The sequence below is a fragment of the Mustelus asterias genome, chromosome 25 (assembly GCF_964213995.1).
Source record: "Mustelus asterias chromosome 25, sMusAst1.hap1.1, whole genome shotgun sequence".
Classification (NCBI taxonomy): domain Eukaryota; kingdom Metazoa; phylum Chordata; class Chondrichthyes; order Carcharhiniformes; family Triakidae; genus Mustelus; species Mustelus asterias.
Genome location: NC_135825.1, coordinates 2,475,359 through 2,497,950, shown reverse-complemented (window position 1 = coordinate 2,497,950; position 22,592 = coordinate 2,475,359). Strand labels below are relative to the sequence as shown.

At 45.8% G+C, this 22,592-nt stretch overlaps 1 protein-coding gene across 4 annotated transcripts in view; it reads left to right on the top strand.

The window, feature by feature from the left end:
* tfeb (transcription factor EB) overlaps positions 1–22,592 on the top strand; it is a 250,656-nt gene that overhangs the window by 826 nt on the left and 227,238 nt on the right. The window lies entirely within an intron of this gene.

Sequence of the window (22,592 nt, the reverse complement as noted above, 5' to 3'; positions counted from 1 at the left end):
TTTGAAGAAATAGCTCTTCTGAACTGGTCAACACCCCAGCACCTTCAGGGAGTGCAGTCACTGTGGTACCCTTGGCCCAGTGGTCAGGATGTGGCGATGCCAGCGTTGGACTGGGGTAAACACAGTAAGGAGTCTCACAACACCAGGTTAAAGTCCAACAGGTTTATTTGGTAGCAAAAGCCACTAGCTTTCGGAGCGCTGCTCCTTCATCAGGTAAGTGGGATTTCAGTTCACAAACAGGGCATATAAAGACACAAACTCAATTTACAGAATAATGGTTGGAATGCGAGTCTTTACAGCTAATCAAGTCTTAAAGGTAGAGACAATGTGAGTGGAGAGAGGGTTAAGCCACTCTCCACTCACATTGTCTGTACTTTTAAGACTTGATTACCTGTAAAGACTCGCATTCCAACATTATTTTGTAAATTGAGTTTGTGTGTTTATATGCCCTGTTTGTGAACAGAACTCCCACTCACCTGACGAAGGAGCAGCGCTCCAAAAGCTAGTGGATTTTGCTACCAAATAAACCTGTTGGACTTTAACCTGGTGTTGTGAGACCTCTTACTGTGGTCAGGGACAGGGAGGTGAGACTGACTACTGCGCAGGCTGGGGAGGAAGGGGCTGAACTGGAGGAGGACAAAGTCTCAGGTGAAGCAAACTGGTCTCAGCATCCTGGCACAGGAGGCCATTTGAGAGTTGGGGGGGGGGGTGCAATGAAAAGAAATGTAGGAATAGGAGTCAGTGTCACTAGGGAGATCTGTGATTGCTGAGGCCTTGGCCAAAATCTTTGTATCCTCTTTAGCCACGGGTGAGGTACCGGAGGATTGGAGAGTAGCTAACATTGTTTCTCTGTTTAAGAAGGGCAGAAGAGAGAATCTGGGAAATTACAGCCTGTGAGCCTTACATCAGTGGTGGGGAAATTATTGGAGAAGATTCTTAGGGACAGGATGTACTCACATCTGGAAGAGAATATGCTTATCAGCGATAGGCAGCATGGTTTTGTGAAAGGGGGGGTCGTGTCTCACAAACTTGATTGCGTTCTTTGAGGAAGTGACAAGAAACATTGACCAGAGCAGGGCAGTGGATGCTGTATGCATGGACTTCAGTAAAACCTTCGATAAGGTTCCTCATGGCAGGCTGATACAGAAGGTGAAGTCATATGGGATCTGAGGTGAGCTGGTAAGATGGATACAAAACTGGCTTGGGCATAGAAAGCAGAGAGTAGCAGTGGAAGGGTACTTTTCTAACTGGAGGTCTGTGACAAGCGGTGTTCCACAAGGGTCAGTGCTGGAGCCTCTGCTGTTTGTAATAGATATAAATGATTTGGAGAAAAATGCAGGTGGTCTGATTAGTAAATTTGCAGATGATACAAAAATTAGGGGAGTAGCCGATAGTGAGGGATATGGACCAGGTAGAGGCAAGAAAATATTAAATTTGGGAGGCATCTGTGTCAGTATAGACTTGGTGGGCCAAAGGGCCTATTCCTGTGCTGTACTGTTCTTTGTTCTTTGTGGCTGGGAGTTCTGAAAGTTATGTGTTGGTGCCACGGTTAGGGACATCTTGTGGCTGGATTTGAACTTGAAGTGGGAGGGGCAGAATGTCAGGTAGATCTGGGAATTATGTCCCGTTGAAGGAATTTGAGGAGTTGGGCTTCAAGTTAAAATACAGAACCTCGAAGGTTCTCTGGATTGTTACCTGAATCACATACCCGTTGGTGCAGGGATTTCAATGCTGGAAGAATGATGTGGGAGGCAAGGGTTACTGGCACCAGGGCTCGGGGAAAGAGGGAGCTGTTCCTATGGGATAGACTCCAATTAAACCAGGCTGGGATCAACAACCATAAGATATAGGAGCAGAATTAGGCCAATTGGGCCCATCAAATCTGCTCCATCATTCAATCATGGCTGAAAGGTTTCTCACCCCCATCCTCCCACCTTTTCCCCTGAACCTTTGATCCCCTTGCAAATCAAGAACCTATCTATCTCTGCCTTAAATACACTCAATGACTCTATCCAATCACTGGGTCTACATGTGACTCCAGATCCACAGCAATGAGGTTGACTCTTAACCACCCTCAGGGGTGGCCCAGCCAGCAACACCCACATCCCATGAACAACAAATAAAAACTACAATAGGAAGGATCTTAGCCTGGATGATCAAAGAATAGAATCAGTTTGGGAGGACCCAAGGATCATAAAAAACCACTGGTTCTAGGTCCCCTAACAGTAGTTAGAATGTCAGGCAGAGAATACATCCAAACATTAGAAATTCATGTAACAAGGATTTTTTTTTGCGGGGAGGGGGCTGAATTTAATCTTCTTTTAAATTGGGTAAAGCAAATTTTCAGTTATAAAGTGCTGGCCAAGTTCATGGAATGCGTACAAGATAATTTTTCTTGACCAGTATGCCAAGATACTGATCAGTGATGTGGTTGCCTTCCACCAGTATTATGCAATGAGATGGAGTTAATTAACAACCGTGTGATAGAGGAGTCTTTTGGGGAAGAGTGATCATAACATGAGAGAATTTTACATTGAGTTTGCGAGTGATTTAGTTAAGTTTAGGTAAGTTCTTCAATCTGAGCAAAGCAAACTGTGCAGCTCTCAGGAGAGAGTTGGCGAAGAAAATAGAAACTAGGATAAAATATATGACAGTAAATAGCAACGGTAAATACTTTAGAGATTGATTCCAAACTTGTAATTCACTTAAAGAATAAAAATAAACACCTGTGGGAAAAGTGATCCAACTGTGGTGAACAAGAGAAGTTCAAAATAATATTAGATTAAAGGGAGAGGTTTAAACTGCTGCCAAAAGGGAATAAGCCTGACTGAGGACTGTGAAGATTTTAAAACCCAATAAAAGGCAATAAGGACATTGATAAAAAATAAATTAGAAATAGACATAAAAGCAGATTGTTAAAACTGGTACATGAGCGTCTAAAGGAAACAATTAGAGAAGGTAAATGTGGATCCCTTACTGTATACACAGAATATAATGGAGATTAATAAAATAGCAAAGATATTAAACACATGCACTGTATCTGTATTCATGGTGTCAGACACAAAAATATTCCAGAAAGAATAGGGAAGTGTCTTGGCAAGAATGAGGAACTTAAAAGAAATTAGCATTAGTAAAGAAACAGTACTGGAGACATTAATGGGGCTAAAAGCGGCTAAATCCCTGAACCTATTCACCTACCCCCACAGGGTTCTGAAAGAGGTAACTTTAGGGATAATGGATAATCTGGCTTTGATCTTTCACAATTCCTTAGATTCTAGATTGGCCCCTGGTGGACTGGAAGGTGCAAATATAACCTGCTCTTTAAGAAAGGGTAAGAGAAAACAGAACTATCGGACAGCTAGCCCGACATCAGCTGTAGGCAAAATGCTCGAGTCTATTATTCGGGATGTGGTAACAGAGCACTTAGCAAATCAAATGGTGAGGCCAAGTGAACACTGATTTCTAGAAGCAATATTGTGTTTGACAGATCTGTTAGCATTTTGTGAGGTTGAAACTAGCAGGGTAGGTGAAGGGAAACTATTCGACGTAATGTATTTGGGTTTTCATAAAGTATTCAATAAGGTGTCACACAAGAGGTTATTACACAAAATTGGGGCTCCTGGGATTAGGGAAATTACTACCGTGAATTGAGGTTTGGTCAATGGGCAGAAACAGAGATTAGATTAGATTTATTATTGTCACATGTATTAACAGACAGTGAAAAGTATTGTTTCTTGCGCGCTATACAGACAAAACATACCTTTCATAGAGAAGGAAACGAAAGAGTGCAGAATGTAGTGTTACAGTCATAGCTAGGGTGTAGAGAAAGATCAACTTAATGCAAGCATTGTTAGAGAGTTTAAAAGAGTTAGAATGAAGTTTTAGGGAAGCATAGAACGAGAGTAAAAGATAGAATTAGAAGGTACGCTGGGCACAGCTTGCAAGAAGTTACCTTGCCCCGGCGCCACCTTGGTCACGTGGTCACGAGACTCGGAATAATGGGAATTGGGGTTGGCCACTCGGCCCCGCGAGCCTGCACCATTCAATAAGATCACGGCTGATGTGATTTTAACCTCAGCTTCCCATTCATACCTGTACCTGTTAACCTTTCACACACCCACCTTTGCATATTAAGAATCTATCTGGCTCTGCCTTAAAGATATTCAAGGATTCTGCTTCAATCATCTTCTAGACTTGAGGCTGTAACTAGTGGATAACTTGAGTGCTGCGTAGCTTCTTTATGATCTATGTTCATGACTTCTGAGGGAGATTTGATGTATCTCAGTTTACTGACAATGAAAGGTTTGATGGAAAAGTCAGCCATGAGAAGAACACACAGGGCGGAATTTTACCAGCATGTCCACCCAAGTTTCATACGATTACACCCGAGGCCAACGGAGAATGCTGTTTTCCGAGTCTCGTCGCCCCCGGAATCGGGGCGGGCGTGCCGGGAAAACTTCAGCCAAAGTTACTGCAAACCGCTACCCGAAGACAAAAAACAAAGAACAGTACAGTACAGGAACAGGCCCTTCAGTCCTCCAGGCCTACACCGATCACGATGCCTGCCTGAACTAAAACCACATGTACTTACGGAGTCCGTATCCTTCCCAGTGAGAGCAGGTACGATAGTGGCATTTAAAGGGCAACTAGACGAATACATGAATAGGATGGGAATGGAAGGATACGGACTCTGTAAGTGCGTACGGTTTTAGTTTAGGCAGGCATCATGATCGGCGCAGGCTTGGAGGGCCGAAGGGCCTGTTCCTGTGCTGTATTATTCTTTGTTCTTTGTCCTGTGCCTTTGTTCTTTGGATGTGGACGGGTTAAGTGAATGGGTAAGAATCAGAAATGTGGCGGAGTGTAAAATTATCCACTTGTGGAAAAATAGGAAAGTAGAATATTTTTAATAGATGAGAAACTGGGAAATGTCAGTTTTCAAGAGTACCCAGATGTCCTGAAACACAGCAAGATGGTACAGGAAGCAGCTAGTGATGTGTTAGTCTTTATTACAAAGAGTTCGGAGGATAGAGCAATTATATAGGGCTTTGGTGAGACCACGCCTAGAATGCTGCCTGTATTTTTACTCTTCTTACCTTGGGAAGAATATACTTGCTTCAAATAGAAGTGAATCTAAGATTCACGAGATTGATTTTTTAGGAGAGCGTAGACTTGACCTGGAGTTTAGCAGAATGAGAGGTCATCTCATTGAAAGATATTACAGTTCTTAAGAGGTTTGACTGCAGATGCTGGGAGGTTGATTTCACCTGGGTGAGAGAGTCCAGAACATGGTCTCGGAAGAAGAAGTTATAGAATCATAGAATCCTACAGTGCAGAAGGAGACCATTCAGCCCATCGAGTCTGCACCGACCACAATCCCACCCAGCCCCTATCCCCACAACCCTATTCATTTACCGTAGCTAGTCCCCCTGACAGTAAGGGGCAAATTAGCACGGCCAATCCACCTAACCTGCACATCTTTGGACTGTGGGAGGAAACTGGAGCACCCGGAGGAAACCCACGCAGACACGGGGAGAATGTGCAAACTCCACACAGACAGTGACCCAAGCCAGGAATTGAACCCGGGTCCCTGGCGCTGTGAGGCAGCAGTGCTAACCACTGTGCCACCGTGCCTCCATTAAGTTGACCATTAGGGTGAGATGGGAAAGTGTTTCTTAACTCGGGGTTAAAAGTAAAACAATTATTTTCAGAGTGACTGACATCTGAGGCAGGATAGTGAAGTTTAGGATTCTGGACACATTCCAGGGGTAATTTGATGCCAGGAATGGGGATTGCAAGTTTCTGTGGAAGGAGTTTGGAACTCTCGCAGCTTTGATCTTTCTGCTGTTCTGCCCTTGACCTGTTGTACTGATCCTCAGCTGGAGATAATTTCTCCTTTCAGTTTCCTTCCCTCTTCCCCTCGCAACCCTCCTTCCACCCCTCCTCATCTCCCTCATCAACATATCCCTCTATTCCCCCCCGCCCCTCCTGTGTTTATTGAGTTTGCTCTTTAATTAAATTAGAACAGATAACTCACAATTCAAACAATTCCTCTTATTGACCCAGAGGGCAGTGTAGTAGAAAGCTAATCAAAATGGGAGTTTTCAGCATGGCTTGAAACTGGAGGTCTCTGACCTGGGGGAGCGAGCCGGGGTGGGGGGTTATTGAAGGAGACTGGAGCCTGCACAAACTGGAGAAGTGCCTGTTTTTCCTGACTCCTTGTGTACTGCAGTTATTAATGTGTATGTTTGTGCAATGTGAATGGGTGTTAACATGCTGAGTGTTTACTGTACACAGCGTCAGTGCTCCAGCTGCAGTGTGGAGTTTAACATATTGACTTACATGGAGCAAAGACTGAGTCAGGTCAAAGCTGTAAGTTTTCAGTGTGGGCGAACTCCCAGCGGATATTATTTCTCTGCCCCCCTGGGTATTAATGAGCTCCTGGGAGCACGCACACACATGCACACACACTGACACACACACACACACACACACACACACTGACACGCTGACTCACACACACACACTCACACACAAACACACACACACTCACACACACAAATACTCACACACACACAGATACACACAGCAAACAGTGGCTCCTGTTGTAGAGTGTGAGAAACAGGAGCACTGGCTGGTTATTTTGCTTTCTCTAGCCCAGGATACTGAGGCTAAAGGCCATGGGCCAATTGACCCACACCCAGATCAGACTGGCTATTGACTGTGAGACTATTGATCCGGCTCACTTTCCTCTGACCCCGTGGATTTATCAAATGAATCATTGAGCTCCCTTGTTCTTGAAATAATTTATTAATTGCTAATTCTAAACATTAATGTCTGATGATATCGCTATCAATGGGGGGACTGGCCAAGAGGCATTGCTACGTGAGAGTGTTTTGGTAACATGTGCATTGACCAAGTTAAGGGCTCCATCGTTGGTGTTAGGTTGATTCCTTCACTCTGTTGAGCTCAGTAACATCTGCTTTCTGGCGATGATATACCGACCACTGGTTACTGTTTGAACCAAAATATTCACGGCAAGACTGGGAAGGGTGAAGTTAGAGAGCAGCCATAAACTGAGGGTGGAGGGCAGATATTGCACTGTGTGGGTGGGATGTGGCAGCCTCGCTCGTCCCAAAACGAGCGGTGGATGTGGTCTATATGGACTTCAGCAAGGCGTTCGATAAGGTCCCCCATGCAAGACTTCTTGAGAAAGTGAGAGGGCATGGGATCCAAGGGGCTGTTGCCTTGTGGATCCAGAACTGGCTTGCCTGCAGAAGGCAGAGAGTGGCTGTGGAGGGGTCTTTCTCTGCATGGAGGTCAGTGACCAGTGGAGTGCCCCAGGGATCTGTTCTGGGACCCTTGCTGTTTGTCATTTTCATAAATGACCTGGATGAGGAAGTGGAGGGATGGGTTGGTAAGTTTGCTGACGACACCAAGGTAGGTGGTGTTGTGGATAGTTTGGAGGGATGTCAGAAGTTGCAGCGAGACATAGATAGAATGCAAGACTGGGCGGAGAAGTGGCAGATGGACTTCAACCCGGATAAGTGTGTGGTGATCCATTTTGGCAGATCCAATGGGATGAAGCAGCAGTATAATATGAAGGGTACCATTCTTAGCAGTGTAGAGGATCAGAAGGACCTTGGGGTCCGGGTCCATAGGACTCTTAAATCGGCCTCGCAGGTGGAGGATGCGGTCAAGAAGGCGTACGGCGTACTGGCCTTCATTAATCGAGGGATTGAGTTTAGGAGTCGGGAGATAATGCTGCAGCTTTATAGGACCCTGGTTCGACCCCACTTGGAGTACTGCGCGCAGTTCTGGTCACCTCATTACAGGAAAGATGTTGAAGCCATTGAAAGGGTGCAGAGGAGATTTACAAGAATGTTGCCTGGATTGGGGGGCATGCCTTATGAGGATAGGTTGAGGGAGCTTGGTCTCTTCTCCCTGGAGAGACGAAGGATGAGAGGTGACCTGATAGAGGTTTACAAGATGTTGAGAGGTCTGGATAGGGTAGACTCTCAGAGGCTATTTCCAAGGGCTGAAATGGTTGCTACAAGAGGACACAGGTTTAAGGTGCTGGGGGGTAGGTACAGAGGAGATGTCAGGGGTAAGTTTTTCACTCAGAGGGTGGTGGGTGAGTGGAATCGGCTGACGTCGGTGGTGGTGGAGGCAAACTCGTTGGGGTCTTTTAAGAGACTTCTGGATGAGTACATGGGATTTAATGGGATTGAGGGCTATAGATAGGCCTAGAGGTGGGGATGTGATCGGCGCAACTTGTGGGCCGAAGGGCCTGTTTGTGCTGTGGCTTTCTATGTTCTATGTTCTAAAACCGTAAAATCCTGCCCAAGGTCAACGGACCTTCCCATGGTCCACCCCTTGCCCACTCCGATTCCCGTGGTCCACCCCTCGCCCACTCCGATTCCCGTGGTCCACCCCTCGCCCACTCCAATTCCCGTGGTCCACCCCTCGCCCACTCCGATTCCCGTGGTCCACCCGTCGCCCACTCCGATTCCCGTGGTCCACCCCTCGCCCACTCCGATTCTCGTGGCGGGCGGGCAGTAAAATTCCTGCCACATTGCACCAGCAGATCTCCAGTGGCATTGCTCACATTAACCCTGATCATGCACTGATATATAATCAGAGGGGTGGAGATTATACCATGCTACACACCAATATATTACTTTGCAGTTAAGGTGGATGTGTTACCTGGTCCTGCCCTTTAATGTGGCAAAGACTAACTATTATTAGGTAATCCCTGAGATTGTGTTGAGATTATTGCTGTTTGGTGGTCAAATCCCAAAATCAGTTTGAGGTTATTTGTAGAGTGATTGACACATTCCAGTGAATATCTCACAATGGGGCGTAACAAATGGGAAAAAAATGTCTTGTTTTTACCTACCTGACATTCTGATGTATGACGGAAGCCTGGTGGGTAGATATACTACAAAAGATTTTGGTTTTGAGAATTGTTGATAGCGTAGAGAATGATTTATTTTGATGTGGAGTGAGGGGGGACTATCGGGGTGCCTGTGTCAAAGGGAGCAGCACTGCAACAATCAAAAAATATTTATTCCATCGTTTTCATGGGATGAGGGCAATTGTCGGGTGGGTGAAGGGGTCTGAGAGGATGTGTTTATACATAGAATAAGAGATTCTCAGGAGTGAGTTTTCATTTATTTATTAGTCACAAGTAAGGCTTACATTAACGCTGCAATGAAGTTACTGTGAAATTCCCCCAGTCGCCACAGTCCGGCGCCTGTTTGGGTCAATGCACCCTAACCGGCACATCTTTCAGAGTGTGGGCAGAAACCGGAGCACCCGGAGGAAACCCACACAGACACGAAGAGAATGTGCAGACTCCGCACAGACAGTGACCCAAGCCGGGAATTGAACCCGGGTCCCTGGCGCTGTGAGGCAGCAGTGCTAACCACTGTGCCACCGTGCCGCCCTGAGTTATCAGCTGAAATAAACGAGGGATTAGTGCAAAGTGTGAGTTCTGTTTGAAGGTGAGCTACTTGCACAGAACTGGACAAAGATTCTGCCAAACAATTCTTTTCATTCAAGTTGCTTCAATGTGCGCTAACCCACTGAGTCGCTCAATATCTTCTTAATGACAGTTAATGCCAATATTACATCTGAGTTGTGAGGTTGCACATTGCTGAGGGTGTAAATCCTGCCCCTACACAGTATCAGGATGTTTGTGAGGGTGATTATCAGTGCCTGTACTGCTCACTCCAGAAGTACTTCTGTTGCTGTCCGTCAAGATAAGATTACTTCTGACACAGTTTATAACCTACAACAGATTCCTTCAGCTGAAGAATAAATGTTTGGCAAGTTTTCAAGTTAAAAGGGCTATAGGGCCCTTGTTACTATTATAACACACAGAACGCACTGCCGCACTGCCAGAGGGTCAGTACTGAGGGAGTGCCGCACTGCCAGAGGGTCAGTACTGAGGGAGTGCCGCACTGCCAGAGGGTCAGTACTGAGGGAGTGCCGCACTGCCAGAGGATCAGTACTGAGGGAGTGCCGCACTGTCAGAGGGTCAGTACTGAGGGAGTGCCGCACTGTCAGCGGGTCAGTACTGAGGGAGTGCCGCACTGTCAGAGGTTCAGTACTGAGGGTGTGTCACCCCACCAGAAGGGCTGCACAAGGGGAGCACAGTACTGTCTGAAGTGCTTATTTATGCATGTGATATTAAACTGAGGGCCTGTCTGCCTTTTCAGGTGGCTGTAAAGATCTGGTGGCATTATATTGAAAAGCTGGAGACTTCTCCCCAGCATCCTGCACCAGGATTTATCCCTTAATCAACAACACTTTTTGCAACAAAAACAAAAAATGCTGGATGAATTCTGAAGGTTTGGCTGCATCTGTGGAGAGAGGAACACATTAACATTCTGAGTCCATATGTTCTGTAGAAGAGTCACACAAACCCAAAACGCTATGTGTGTTTCTCTCTCCACAGATGCTGCCAAGCCTGCTGAGTTTTTCCAGCATTTTCTGTATCTGGAGTATTTTGCTTTTATTTGACACGTATAACTATCAGATCATTGTTTTTACATCGTTTGTCTCCTTCTGTATTGTATAGTTCTAAGCTCTTTCTTGTGACAGGTTTCTTGCACAAGCTTGGTGACAGGTGTGTGTGGGTTTGCGTGCTCTGTATCATGTTACAAGCACTGACCCTGGGATCAATTGCAGAAGTGTACACACACTTCCGTGTTGGGTTTTGGGAGCTCAGTGCCACAGCTCAGAAACAGAAAGGAAGAAAGATCTTGCATTTACAAAGCCCCTAATTACATCCTCAGGCCAATCCCAGAGTCAGCAGGCTCATTTCTCAAATGTAGTTACAACAGCACATAGAATCCCTACAGTACAGAAAGAGGCCATTCAGCCCATCGAGTCTGCACCGACCACAATCCCAGACAAACCCTGTTCCCGTAACCCCACATATTTACCCTGTTAATCCCCTTGACACTGGAACACAGAACAGGACAGCACAGAACAGGCCCTTCGGCCCACGATGTTGTGCCGAGCTTTATCTGAAACCAAGATCAAGCTATCCCACGCCCTATCATCCTGGTGTGCTCCATGTGCCTATCCAATAACCGCTTAAATGTTCCTAAAGTGTCTGACTCCACTATCACTGCAGGCAGTCCATTCCACACCCCAACCACTCTCTGCGTAAAGAACCTACCTCTGATATCCTTCCTATATCTCCCACCATGAACCCTATAGTTATGCCCCCTTGTAATAGCTCCATCCACCCGAGGAAATAGTCTTTGAACGTTCACTCTATCTATCCCCTTCATCATTTTATAAATTTCTATTAAGTCTCCCCTCAGCCTCCTCCGCTCCAGAGAGAACAGCCCTAGCTCCCTCAACCTTTCCTCATAAGACCTACCCTCCAAACCAGGCAGCACCCTGGTAAATCTCCTCTGCACTCTTTCCAGCGCTTCCACATCCTTCTTATAGGGAGGTGACCAGAACTGCACACAATATTCCAAATGTGGTCTCACCAAGGTCCTGTACAGTTGCAGCATAACCCCACGGCTCTTAAACTCCAACCCCTTGTTAATAAAAGCTAACACACTATAGGCCTTCTTCACAGCTCCATCCACTTGAGTGGCAACCTTTAGAGATCTATGGATATGGACCCCAAGATCTCTCTGTTCCTCCACAGTCTTCAGAACCCTACCTTTGACCCTGTAATCCACATTTAAATTAGTCCTACCAAAATGAATCACCTCACATTTATCAGGGTTAAACTCCATTTGCCATTTTTCAGCCCAGCTTTGCATCCTATCTATGTCTCTTTGCAGCCTACAACAGCCCTCCACCTCATTCACTACTCTACCAATCTTGGTGTCATCAGCAAATTTACTGATCCACCCTTCAGCCCCCTCCTCTAAGTCATTAATAAAAATCACAAAGAGCAGAGGACCAAGCACTGATCCCTGTGGCACTCCGCTAGCAACCTGCCTCCAATCCGAAAATTTTCCATCCACCACCACCCTCTGTCTTCGATCAGAGAGCCAGTTACCTATCCAATCGGCCAACTTTCCTCCTATCCCACACCTCCTCACTTTCATCATACGCCGACCATGGGGGACCTTATCAAACGCCTTACTAAAATCCATGTATATGACATCAACTGCCCTACCTTCATCAACACACTTAGTTACCTCCTCAAAAAATTCTATCAAATTTGTGAGGCACGACTTGCCCTTCACGAATCCGTGCTGACTATCCCGGATTAAGCTGCATCTTTCTAAATGGTCGTAAATCCCATCCCTGAGGACCTTTTCCATCAATTTACCAACCACCGAAGTAAGACTAACTGGTCTATAATTACCAGGGTCATTTCTATTCCCTTTCTTAAACAGAGGAACAACATTCGCCATTCTCCAGTCCTCTGGCACCATCCCCGTGGACAGCGAGGACCCAAAGGTCAAAGCCAAAGGCTCTGCAATCTCATCCCTTGCCTCCCAAAGAATCCTAGGATATGTTTCATCAGGCCCAGGGGACTTATCGACCTTCAGTTTATTCAAAACTGCCAGGACATCCTCCCTCCGAACATCTATTTCCTCCAGCCTATTAGCCTGTAACACCTTCTCTTCCTCAAAAACATGGCCCCTCTCCTTGGTGAACACTGAAGAAAAGTATTCATTCATTACCTCACCGATCTCTACTGACTCCATACACAAGTTCCCACTACTGTTCTTGACCGGCCCTAACCTCACCCTGGTCATTCTTTTATTCCTCACATAAGAGTAAAAAGCTTTGGGGTTTTCCTTGATCCGACCCGCCAAGGACTTCTCATGTCCCCTCCAACTCTCCTAAGCCCCTTTTTCAGCTCGTTCCTTGCTAACTTGTAACCCTCAATCGAGCATTCTGAACCTTGTTTCCTCATCCCTACATAAGCTTCCCTCTTCCTTTTCACAAGACATTCCACCTCTTTCGTGAACCATGGTTCCCTCACTCGGCCATTTCCTCCCTGCCTGACAGGGACATACCTATCAAGGACACCCAGTATTTGTTCCTTGAAGAAGTTCCACTTTTCATTAGTGCCTTTCCCTGACAGTTTCTGTTCCCAACTTATGCCCCCTAATTCTTGCCTAATCACATCATAATTACCTCTCCCCCAATTGCAAACCTTGCCCTGCTGTACGGCCCTATCCCTCTCCATTGCAATAACAAAAGACACCGAATTGTGGCCACTATCTCCAAAGTGCTCTCCCACAACCAAATCTAACACTTGGCCCGGTTCATTTCCCAGTACCAAATCCAATGTGGCCTCACCTCTTGTCGGCCTATCCACATATTGTGTCAGGAAACCCGCCTGCACACATTGCACAAAAACTGCCCCATCCGAACTATTTGATCTACAAAGGTTCCAATCAATATTTGGAAAGTTAAAGTCCCCCATGACAACTACCCTGTGACCCCCACACATATCCATAATCTGCTTAGCAATTTCTTCCTCCACATCTCTATTACTATTTGGGGGCCTATAGTAAACTCCTAACAACGTGACCGCTCCTTTCCTATTTCTAACCTCAGCCCATATTACCTCAGTGTGCAGATCCCCCTCGAAGTGCCTTTCTGCAGACGTTAAACTATCCTTGATTAACAATGCCACTCCTCCACCTCTTTTACCAGCTTCTCTACACTTACTGAAACATCTATACCCCGGAACATCCAACAACTATTCCTGTCCTTGTTCTACCCACGTCTCCGTAATGGCCACAACATGGTAGTCCCAAGTACCAATCCACGCCCCAAGTTCATCTACCTTGTTCCGGATGCTCCTTGCATTGAAGTAGACACACTTCAACCCACCTTCCTGTCTACCGGTACCCACCCTTGACCCTGATACCTTCCCCACCACCCTCAACACTGACTTCTGGACTACAACTCCTTTTCCCACTCCCCTGACAAATTAGTTTAAACCCCCCTTAAGAGCCGTATCAAATTTCCCTCCCAGGATATTGGTGCCCCCCTGGTTCAGGTGCACCCCGTCCTGTTTGTACAGGTCCCATCTTCCCCAGAATGTGTTCCAATTATCCATGTATCTGAAACCCTCCCTCCTACACCATCCCTGCAACCACATGTTTAACTGCACTCTCTCCCTGTTCCTCAACTCGCTATCACGTTGAGAGACACCAGTAATCGTGCAAATGTTGGTGAGAGACATCAGTAATCGTGCAAATGTTGTTGAGAGACACCAGTAATCGTGCAAATGTTGGTGAGAGACATCAGTAATAGTGCAAATGTTGGTGAGAGACACCAGTAATCGTGCAAATGTTGTTGAGAGACACCAGTAATCGTGCAAATGTTGTTGAGAGACACAAGTAATCATGCAAATGTTGGTGAGAGACATCAGTAATAGTGCAAATGTTGGTGAGAGACACCAGTAATCGTGCAAATGTTGGTGAGAGACATTCAGTAATAGTGCAAATGTTGGTGAGAGACATTCAGTAATAGTGCAAATGTTGGTGAGAGACACCAGTAATCGTGCAAATGTTGTTGAGAGACACCAGTAATCGTGCAAATGTTGTTGAGAGACACAAGTAATCGTGCAAATGTTGGTGAGAGACATCAGTAATAGTGCAAATGTTGGTGAGAGACACCAGTAATCGTGCAAATGTTGGTGAGAGACATTCAGTAATAGTGCAAATGTTGGTGAGAGACACCAGTAATCGTGCAAATGTTGGTGAGAGACATCAGTAATAGTGCAAATGTTGGTGAGAGACATCAATAATAGTGCAAATGTTGGTGAGAGACATCAGTAATAGTGCAAATGTTGGTGAGAGACAGCAATAATAGTGCAAATGTTGGTGAGAGACATCAATAATAGTGCAAATGGTGGTGAGAGACACCAGTAATAGTGCAAATGTTGTTGAGAAACACCAGTATTCGTGAAAATGTTGGTGAGAGACACCAGTAAGAGTGCAAAGGTCGACGAGAACTGTCTCAATCTAACTCTTTAAAAATACGAGCTTGCAGCATAGACTGGCCTTAATTTAGTTAGAAACAGTTGAGCTTCCTTTGGCAAATTTTTTAAATGACTTTGACTCCAGGTTTAATTCAGCTGCGAACCCTGTTAAATAACACACACTGAAATTTATACACCCATACTTAAGCCCTAAAGTGTCAAACCCACCTAGATCATGGGATGGCTTGTGTGGAAAATGGAAAAATCTCCCTGTGTTGCCTGAGGGTTTGTCGTGTGAGTGAGGCTGGAGACGGAACGTGGGGCAGAGTCAGGGGAAGTGAAACTGGGCAGCTGGAATGAGCTGATGTTTCTATTTTCCAAAGCTGATCTCATTCACCTCGAGGAATGATTGCCCTTGGACACCCCCAGAGGAAACAATGTCGGGCAAAATACTTAACAATCTGCAGATATTCAAAGAATATCTATCAGCTGATGGAATATATCTGCAGCTGATGATAACTTCTCTTTTTGTTAGCCAAGTGTTGTGGTTTGGATGTGTGGAATTTTCATCGCAATGATTCTTTGCAAAAGGAAGAACATGGAAACAAGAGGAGGCCATTCAACCCTTCCAACCTGTCCCTCCATTCAGCAAGACCATGGCACATCTGTATCACTTCCCAATAATCGCTTTTGCTCCATATTCCTTGATTATAATTAGCCAACAAAAATCCATCCATACCAGTCTCTGAAGCTGCCAACATCCACGCACTCTTCAGTGAACGAGTTCCAGATATTGATTTGATTTATTATTGTCACATGTACTAGTATACAGTGAAAAGTATTGCTTCCTGCGTGCTATACAGACAAGGCATACCGTTCATAGAGAAGGAAAGGAGGGAGTGCAGAATGTAATGTTACAGTCATAGCTAGGGCGTAGAGAAAGATCAACTTAATGCAAGGTAGGCCCATTCAATGGCAGCAGGGAAGAAGATCCCCCCTATAATAACTCCACGGAGGCGAAAAGTCCTGTCACCAAATTACTTTATTTACACCATATGTCTGTACACAACCATCTCTCCAATTGCTTCCTGCTGAATGCAGGCTGGGAGTCTGACACACCTGCTTTAAATCGGGAGCATGAGGCTCCCTGATTTAACCATCAATTAGGACTCAGTTCATAGTCAAGCAAGCCAACCTCATTAGCCTGGCTGAAGTCATCACACCCACTCCCCTCTGAGTGTGACCAAAGTGCTTCCAGATTTCACAACTATTAATAACCTGTCTCAATACCGTGTTTGGGAAAGTGTTTGAACACGAGTGCAAGAAATAAAAACTTCCCAAATGCAAAGAGCGACTAAAAAAACATTATTTGATGTTTCCAGCGACCAAGCACCATGGATTGTTTGACCATGGATTTCAGCATCTCTGAGCTACAAGAGCTGAGAGTATATCTCTACTCTATCTCTGAACCTTTCCCTTGATTGGAATCGGTCACTCATTCTCAATTATTTTATTTCTTTATCTCTGCAAATGAAATCCTCCATGCTGAGATAAAGGGAAAATCTTCCCGTGCAGCACAGCTGCTAGTCTGGGCATGTTTCCTTGGCCTACTTCATGCTGAATTACCTGAAATCTGGTCATCAGTTTGAGCGCGATGTGTTTCTTGCTTTATTCATTCTAATCCCAAGCTCCAGGTTTGTTTATCAGGGAAGAGAAAGAGTTGTATTTCGATTTATGCGAGTGGTTTGGATTTGTAATGCACTGTCGCATAGCACAATGGATATATATTCTATCACAGCCTTCTAAAGGGAATTGGATGAATCCTTGAGCAGAAAAGCGTTGCAGTACGATGGGGTAAGAACGGGTAGGTAAAACTGGACAACCCTTTGAAAGGCCCAGCACAAACACAATGGGCAGAATGCTCGCCTTCTGTCCTGTAAGACTCTATAATCCTTTGCATATAGCCCCTTTCTCAAAATCATGATGTAGAGTTGCCGGCATTGGACTGGGGTGGGCACAGTAAGAAGTCTCACAACACCAGGTTAAAGTCCAACAGGTTTATTTGGTAGCACGAGCTTTCAGAGCGCTGCCCCTTCATCAGGTGAGTGATACTCCGATAGCTTGTGCTATCACTTTAACCTGGTGTTGTGAGACTACTTACTGTTTCTCAAAGTCAGAACATCCCAATGCTCTTTACAGATTGTTGCAATGTAGAAACCGCTGCAGCTAGTAACTGCAGTTCCCACAGACAGCAATGATAAGAAATGTTAATCTCTCTAACATTTTTTATGGGGAAGTAGGTGTGAATAAAATTATTAAAAAGAACCCAAAATACTGAGCCACTGGAGATTAGAAATAAAAACAGGACTCCGATTCTACAATATCTGTGGAGAGAGATGATTGTCCTGATGTTGGGGGCGGGGGGAGGTGGGGGGTTTGCTGAGCGGGGACTTGGATGGAGTTTTCATTGGGGGGGGGTTTGGGTTTCTCCATATCTCCACATGATTTTGCAATGGAGATCCCCTCCTGAGATTGGCCGAATTGGGGATGTTCTGGAGCAGGATGGGAGCATGCGCGTTGGAGTATGGTAGGGAGGGGGATGGTGGGGGCTATATTCTTGTCAAAAAATGGAGATCAGGACTGTTCACCGTGGAAGAAGTGAGATCTAATCAAGGTTCTATGAACATGTCTGCATTGCAATTCTGTACTTCTGCGAGAATTAGAATACAGAATATAGAATTCTACAGTGCAGAAAGAGGCCATTCGGCCCATCGAGTCTGCACCAACCACAATCCCACCCAGGCCCTATCCCCATATCCCTACACATTTACCCACTAATCCCTCTAACCTATGTATCCCGGGACACTGAGGGGCAATTTAGAATGGCCAATCAACCTCGCCCGCACATCTTTGGACTGTGGGAGGAAACCGGAGCACCCGGAGGAAACCCACGTAGACACGAGGAGAATGTGCAAACTCCACACAGACAGTGACCTGAGCCGGGTTTCGAACCCAGGTCCCTGGAGCTGTGAAGCAGCAGTGCTAACCACTGTGCCACCGTGCCGCCCCTCTGATTGTGTTTGCATTGTTTATGACCTTGTCAGCCTGTATTGCCAGAATGAATGATTTGTGAATTTACACCCTCAGATTTCTCAGCCTCTGCTCTGTTTAGACTCTTACTTTCCAAAGTGTCTGTTACCTTCTTATTCCTTTGAAGAAGAATTCACTGCCTGACACTTCACATTGAAATTCATTATAATTCTCAACTAAATCTCGGAGACGGATGGAATTGTACCGGGCTCTGGTGAGATTATACCTTGAGCACGGGACCCAACTTTCCCAGGTTTCCTCCGAATGCTCCGGTTTCCTCCCACAGTCCAAAATACGTGCTGGTTTGGTGAATTGGCCGTGCTAAATTCTCCCTCAGAGTACCCAAACAGGCGCTGGAGTGTGGTGACTAGGGGAGTTTCACAGTAACTTCATTGCAGGGTTAATGGAAGCCTCCATGTTACACTAATGAATAAATTTGAGTTTGAAATTTGAATTTGAGCTCTGGTCACCATGAGACAGCCATTGAGCTGATCTTTGATTTGGGGATTATGATGATATCTGTACTCGGAGAAGCTACCCTATCCCTGCAGCCACTCCAGCCTGACAAGTTCCTGTTTCACACCCTGGGGATGAAATGAGTTCACAGTTGAGGAACAGAGAGAGAGAAAGAAGAAGTTTCATTCGCTTCCCTCTTGTGCAAGAAGACATTTCAAATGCTTCACATGAAGGAGGGCAAATCACAGTCCGTATCACAGTTTCCTCTGGGTGCTCCGGTGTCCTCCCACACTCCAAAGATATACAGGTTAGGTGGATTGGCCATGGGAAATATGTAGGGTTGCAGGGATAAGGCAGGGGAGAGAGCCTGAGTCAGATACTCTGGTAGAAAGTCAATGCAGACCCGATGGGCTGAATGGCCTCTTCTGCACTGCAGGGATTCTACGAGCTCAAGGTGAGAGGGACGAGGTATAACCAGATATCAGAGGGATGTATTTTACACAGAGGGTGGTGGGGGCCTGGAATGCGCTGCCAAGTAGGGTGGTGGAGGCAGACACGCTGGCATCGTTTAAGACTTACCTGGATAGTCACATGAGCAGTCTGGGAATGGAGGGTTACAAACGAATGGTCTAGTTGGACCAATGAGTGGCACAGGCTTGGAGGGCCGAAGGGCCTATTTCCTGTGCTGTACTGTTCTTTGTTCTTTGTTCTTTGATTCTATGATCCTGGGTAACGAGGGATTTTTTTATGAGGGGAAGTTGAGTAGGTTGGGGCTGTATTCATTGGAGTTTAGAAGAATGAGGGCTGACCTTATTGAGACACATAGGATTCTCAGGGGGATTGACAGGGTCGACACTGAGAGGGTGTTTCCCCGTGTGGGAGAGCCGAGGGCCAGAAGGCATAACCTCAGAGTAAGGGGTCACCCATTCAACACAGAGATGAGGAGGAATTTCTTCTTCCAGAGGGGAGTGAAACTGTGGAATTCTTTATCGCAGAGGGCTGTAGAAGCTGGGTCGCTGAGTATGTCTAAGGCTGGGATAGATTTTTAAAGGAATCGAGGGTGACGGGGATAAGGCAGGAAAGTGGAGTTGAGGATTATATCAGATCAGTCATGATCTCACTGAATGGCAGAGCAGGCTGGATGGGCCGAATGGCCTCCTGCTGCTCCTACGTCTATGGTGTTAATTTTGTTCTCCGTGAAGACTGCAGCCAGTGCCAGCGATCATCAACCCATCCATTCTGTCAACAGCCCAGGGAGCAAATCTCTAACTTCACTGAAAAACTCAAAGTAAGTCATCCCCATATTGAGTGGGTGATTGCTGTTTATTGGCTACCTTATGTCACTCTCTAATAGTGAAAATGTCAGTGAGAAATACCAATAATCGTGCAAAAGATGCAGAGAGACCGCAGTAATAGTGCAAATGTCAATAATGCCAACACAGTAATCATGCAAAAGTTGGTGCGAGATACCATTAATAGTGCAAATAGTTTGGGAGAAGCGATGGCCCAGTGATATTATCGTTAGATGATTATTCCAGTAACTCAGCTAATGCTCTGGGGACCTGGGTTCGAATCCCAGCACGGCAGAAGGTGGAATTTGAATTCAATAAAAAATATCTGGAATTAAGAATCTGCTGATGACCATGAACCCATTGTCGATTGTCAGAAAAACCCATCTGGTTCACTAATGTCTATTAGGGAAGGAAATCTGCCGTCCTTACCCTGGTCTGGCTTACATGTGACTCCAGACCCACAGCAATGTGGTTGACTCTCAACTACCCTCTGAAATGGCCTAGCGAGACACTCGGTTGTTGAAGAAGGCAGCTCACCACCACCTTCTCAAGGGCAACTAGGGATGGGCCTTTTGGCTAAGATCAAGTGTCGTATGGATCGGACGCTGCACTTGGTTGAAGTCATTAGGTTACATTGAAGCTTCATATTCATATGAAGCAATTTTTAAAAGCGGCATCTCGGCCTTTTGGCTAAGATGCAAATGAGATCAAGCCTTGGAGGAGGAAGTCCTGCCCCTCCTCCAATCAGTTTGGCTCATGTAGATCAGGCCCAGGACAGGGTAAATGGTCGCTTGCCCTATCTTGTCAGCCTGGATCGGAAATGTCTCAACTTGTTGAGACTCTGAATTGGACTTGATTTGATTGAATTGGAAAAGTATAAAAAAAACTAGGGATGGGTAATAAATGTTGGTCAGCCAGCAACGCCCATGTCCCACGAATGAATTTAAAAAATGTCAACGAGAGACACCAGTAATGGTGCAAAAGGTGTGGAGAGACATGATTAAAGTTTATTTAATAGTGTCACAAGTAGGCTGTGAAAATTCCACAGTCACCACACTCCAGCGCATGTTGGGGTACATTATTGGAGAATTTAGTATGGTCAATGCACCTAACCAGCATGTTGTTTGGACTGTGGGAGGAAACCAGAGCACCTGGAGGAAACCCATGCAGAGACGGGGAGAACGTGCAGACTCCGCACAGACAGTGACCCAAGCCAGGAATCGAACTCGGATCCCTGGCACTGTGAGGCAGCAGTACTAACCATCGTGTTACTGTGCCACCCAGCAATAGTGCAAATGCTGGTAACAGACATTAATCGTGCAAAAGTCAGTGAGAGTCTCTAGTTTCTGCTTCCTGTTTAATCAGCTGGTTAGATCCAAATCCTGATGGTGAAGTCTTACCTTGGAACATTCTGACCAGAGGACTGAAGAAACAATTGGGGAAATTAAGGTGACTTTATACATTTAGAAGTTAATGAATGGCTCAGGTCAGTACCATTTCCCTGCTCTTGATCTGATTAGCACAGCAGTAACTCCCCAGTACTGAGCTGGCGAGAGGTAGTTAGCTTTAAATGTGTATTCCTATCCCTCGCCCCCGTTTCTGCTCGTTATTTCCTCCGCCTCTTCTGCACTCCAGTTGTGGCAGGAATCAAAGGCAAAGGTTCTGTGGGCAGTGGAAAGAATGGATTTGAGTTTATGCACTGCCCTTCACAACCTCAATCTGTCCCAAACACTCGACAGAAATACTTAAGCAGTGTCGTCATCGCTTTAACGTTGGAAACGCAGCAGGAAGTTTGTACACAGCAAGCTCCCACAAACAGCATGGTGATAATCACCAGATGATATATCTTAAAAAGTTGTTTGAGAGATGAATATTGGCCGGAATACCCGGAGCAACTCCTCTGCTCTGCTTTGAAATAGTGCCATGGGATCTTTAACATCCATGAGAGGGCAAACATCAATGTCTGATCTGAATCATAGAATCCCTACAGTGCAGAAGGAGGCCATTCGGCCCATCGAGTCTGCACCGACCACAATCCCACCCAGGCCCCATTCCCGTAATTCCAGTTAGTTACCCTGCCAATCCCCTGACTCTAAGGCCAATTTATCATGGCCAATCAACCTAACCCGCACATCTTTGGACCGTGGGAGGGAACCGGAGCACCCGGAGGAAACCCACGCAGACACGGGGAGAATGTGCAAACTCAGCAGAGACGGTGACCCGAGGCTGGAATTGAACCTGGTCCCTGGCGCTGTGAAGCAGCAGCACTAACCACTGTGTCACCCAGGGGGACTCCATTCCTCCATGGGATGCAGGCTTCACTGGCTGGAAACTGACACTTTTTTTGATTTAATTTGATTTATTATTGTCACATGCATTAGTATACAGTGAAAAGTATTGTTTCTTGCGCGCTATACAGACAAAGCATACTGTGCCATATTTTGAAGTAGGGATTCTTGTCCGAGCCAACATTCATCCCTCAATCAACTTCACTGAAACAGATGACCTGGTGGTTATCACATTGCTGTTTGCGGGAGTTACTGTGCGTAAATTGGCTCCTCCGTTTCCTACATTACAACAATGACTAAGTTTCAACCGTTTGGTCAGGAAAAGCTCGACATAATTACAATAAATTATTATTTTATTATGAAATCTTGAGAGTGGGGCTGGAACTTTCAGACTCAGAGGGCAATGCCACCCACTGAGCCATGGCTGGCACCAGCTATCAGCATTAAACAGGTGGAATTGAGACAAAATAGATTATGTCATGGAATTGGAGGATGCAGGTGAGGTCAGGGTAAGGTCAGGGCTGTTTATCGGAAGAC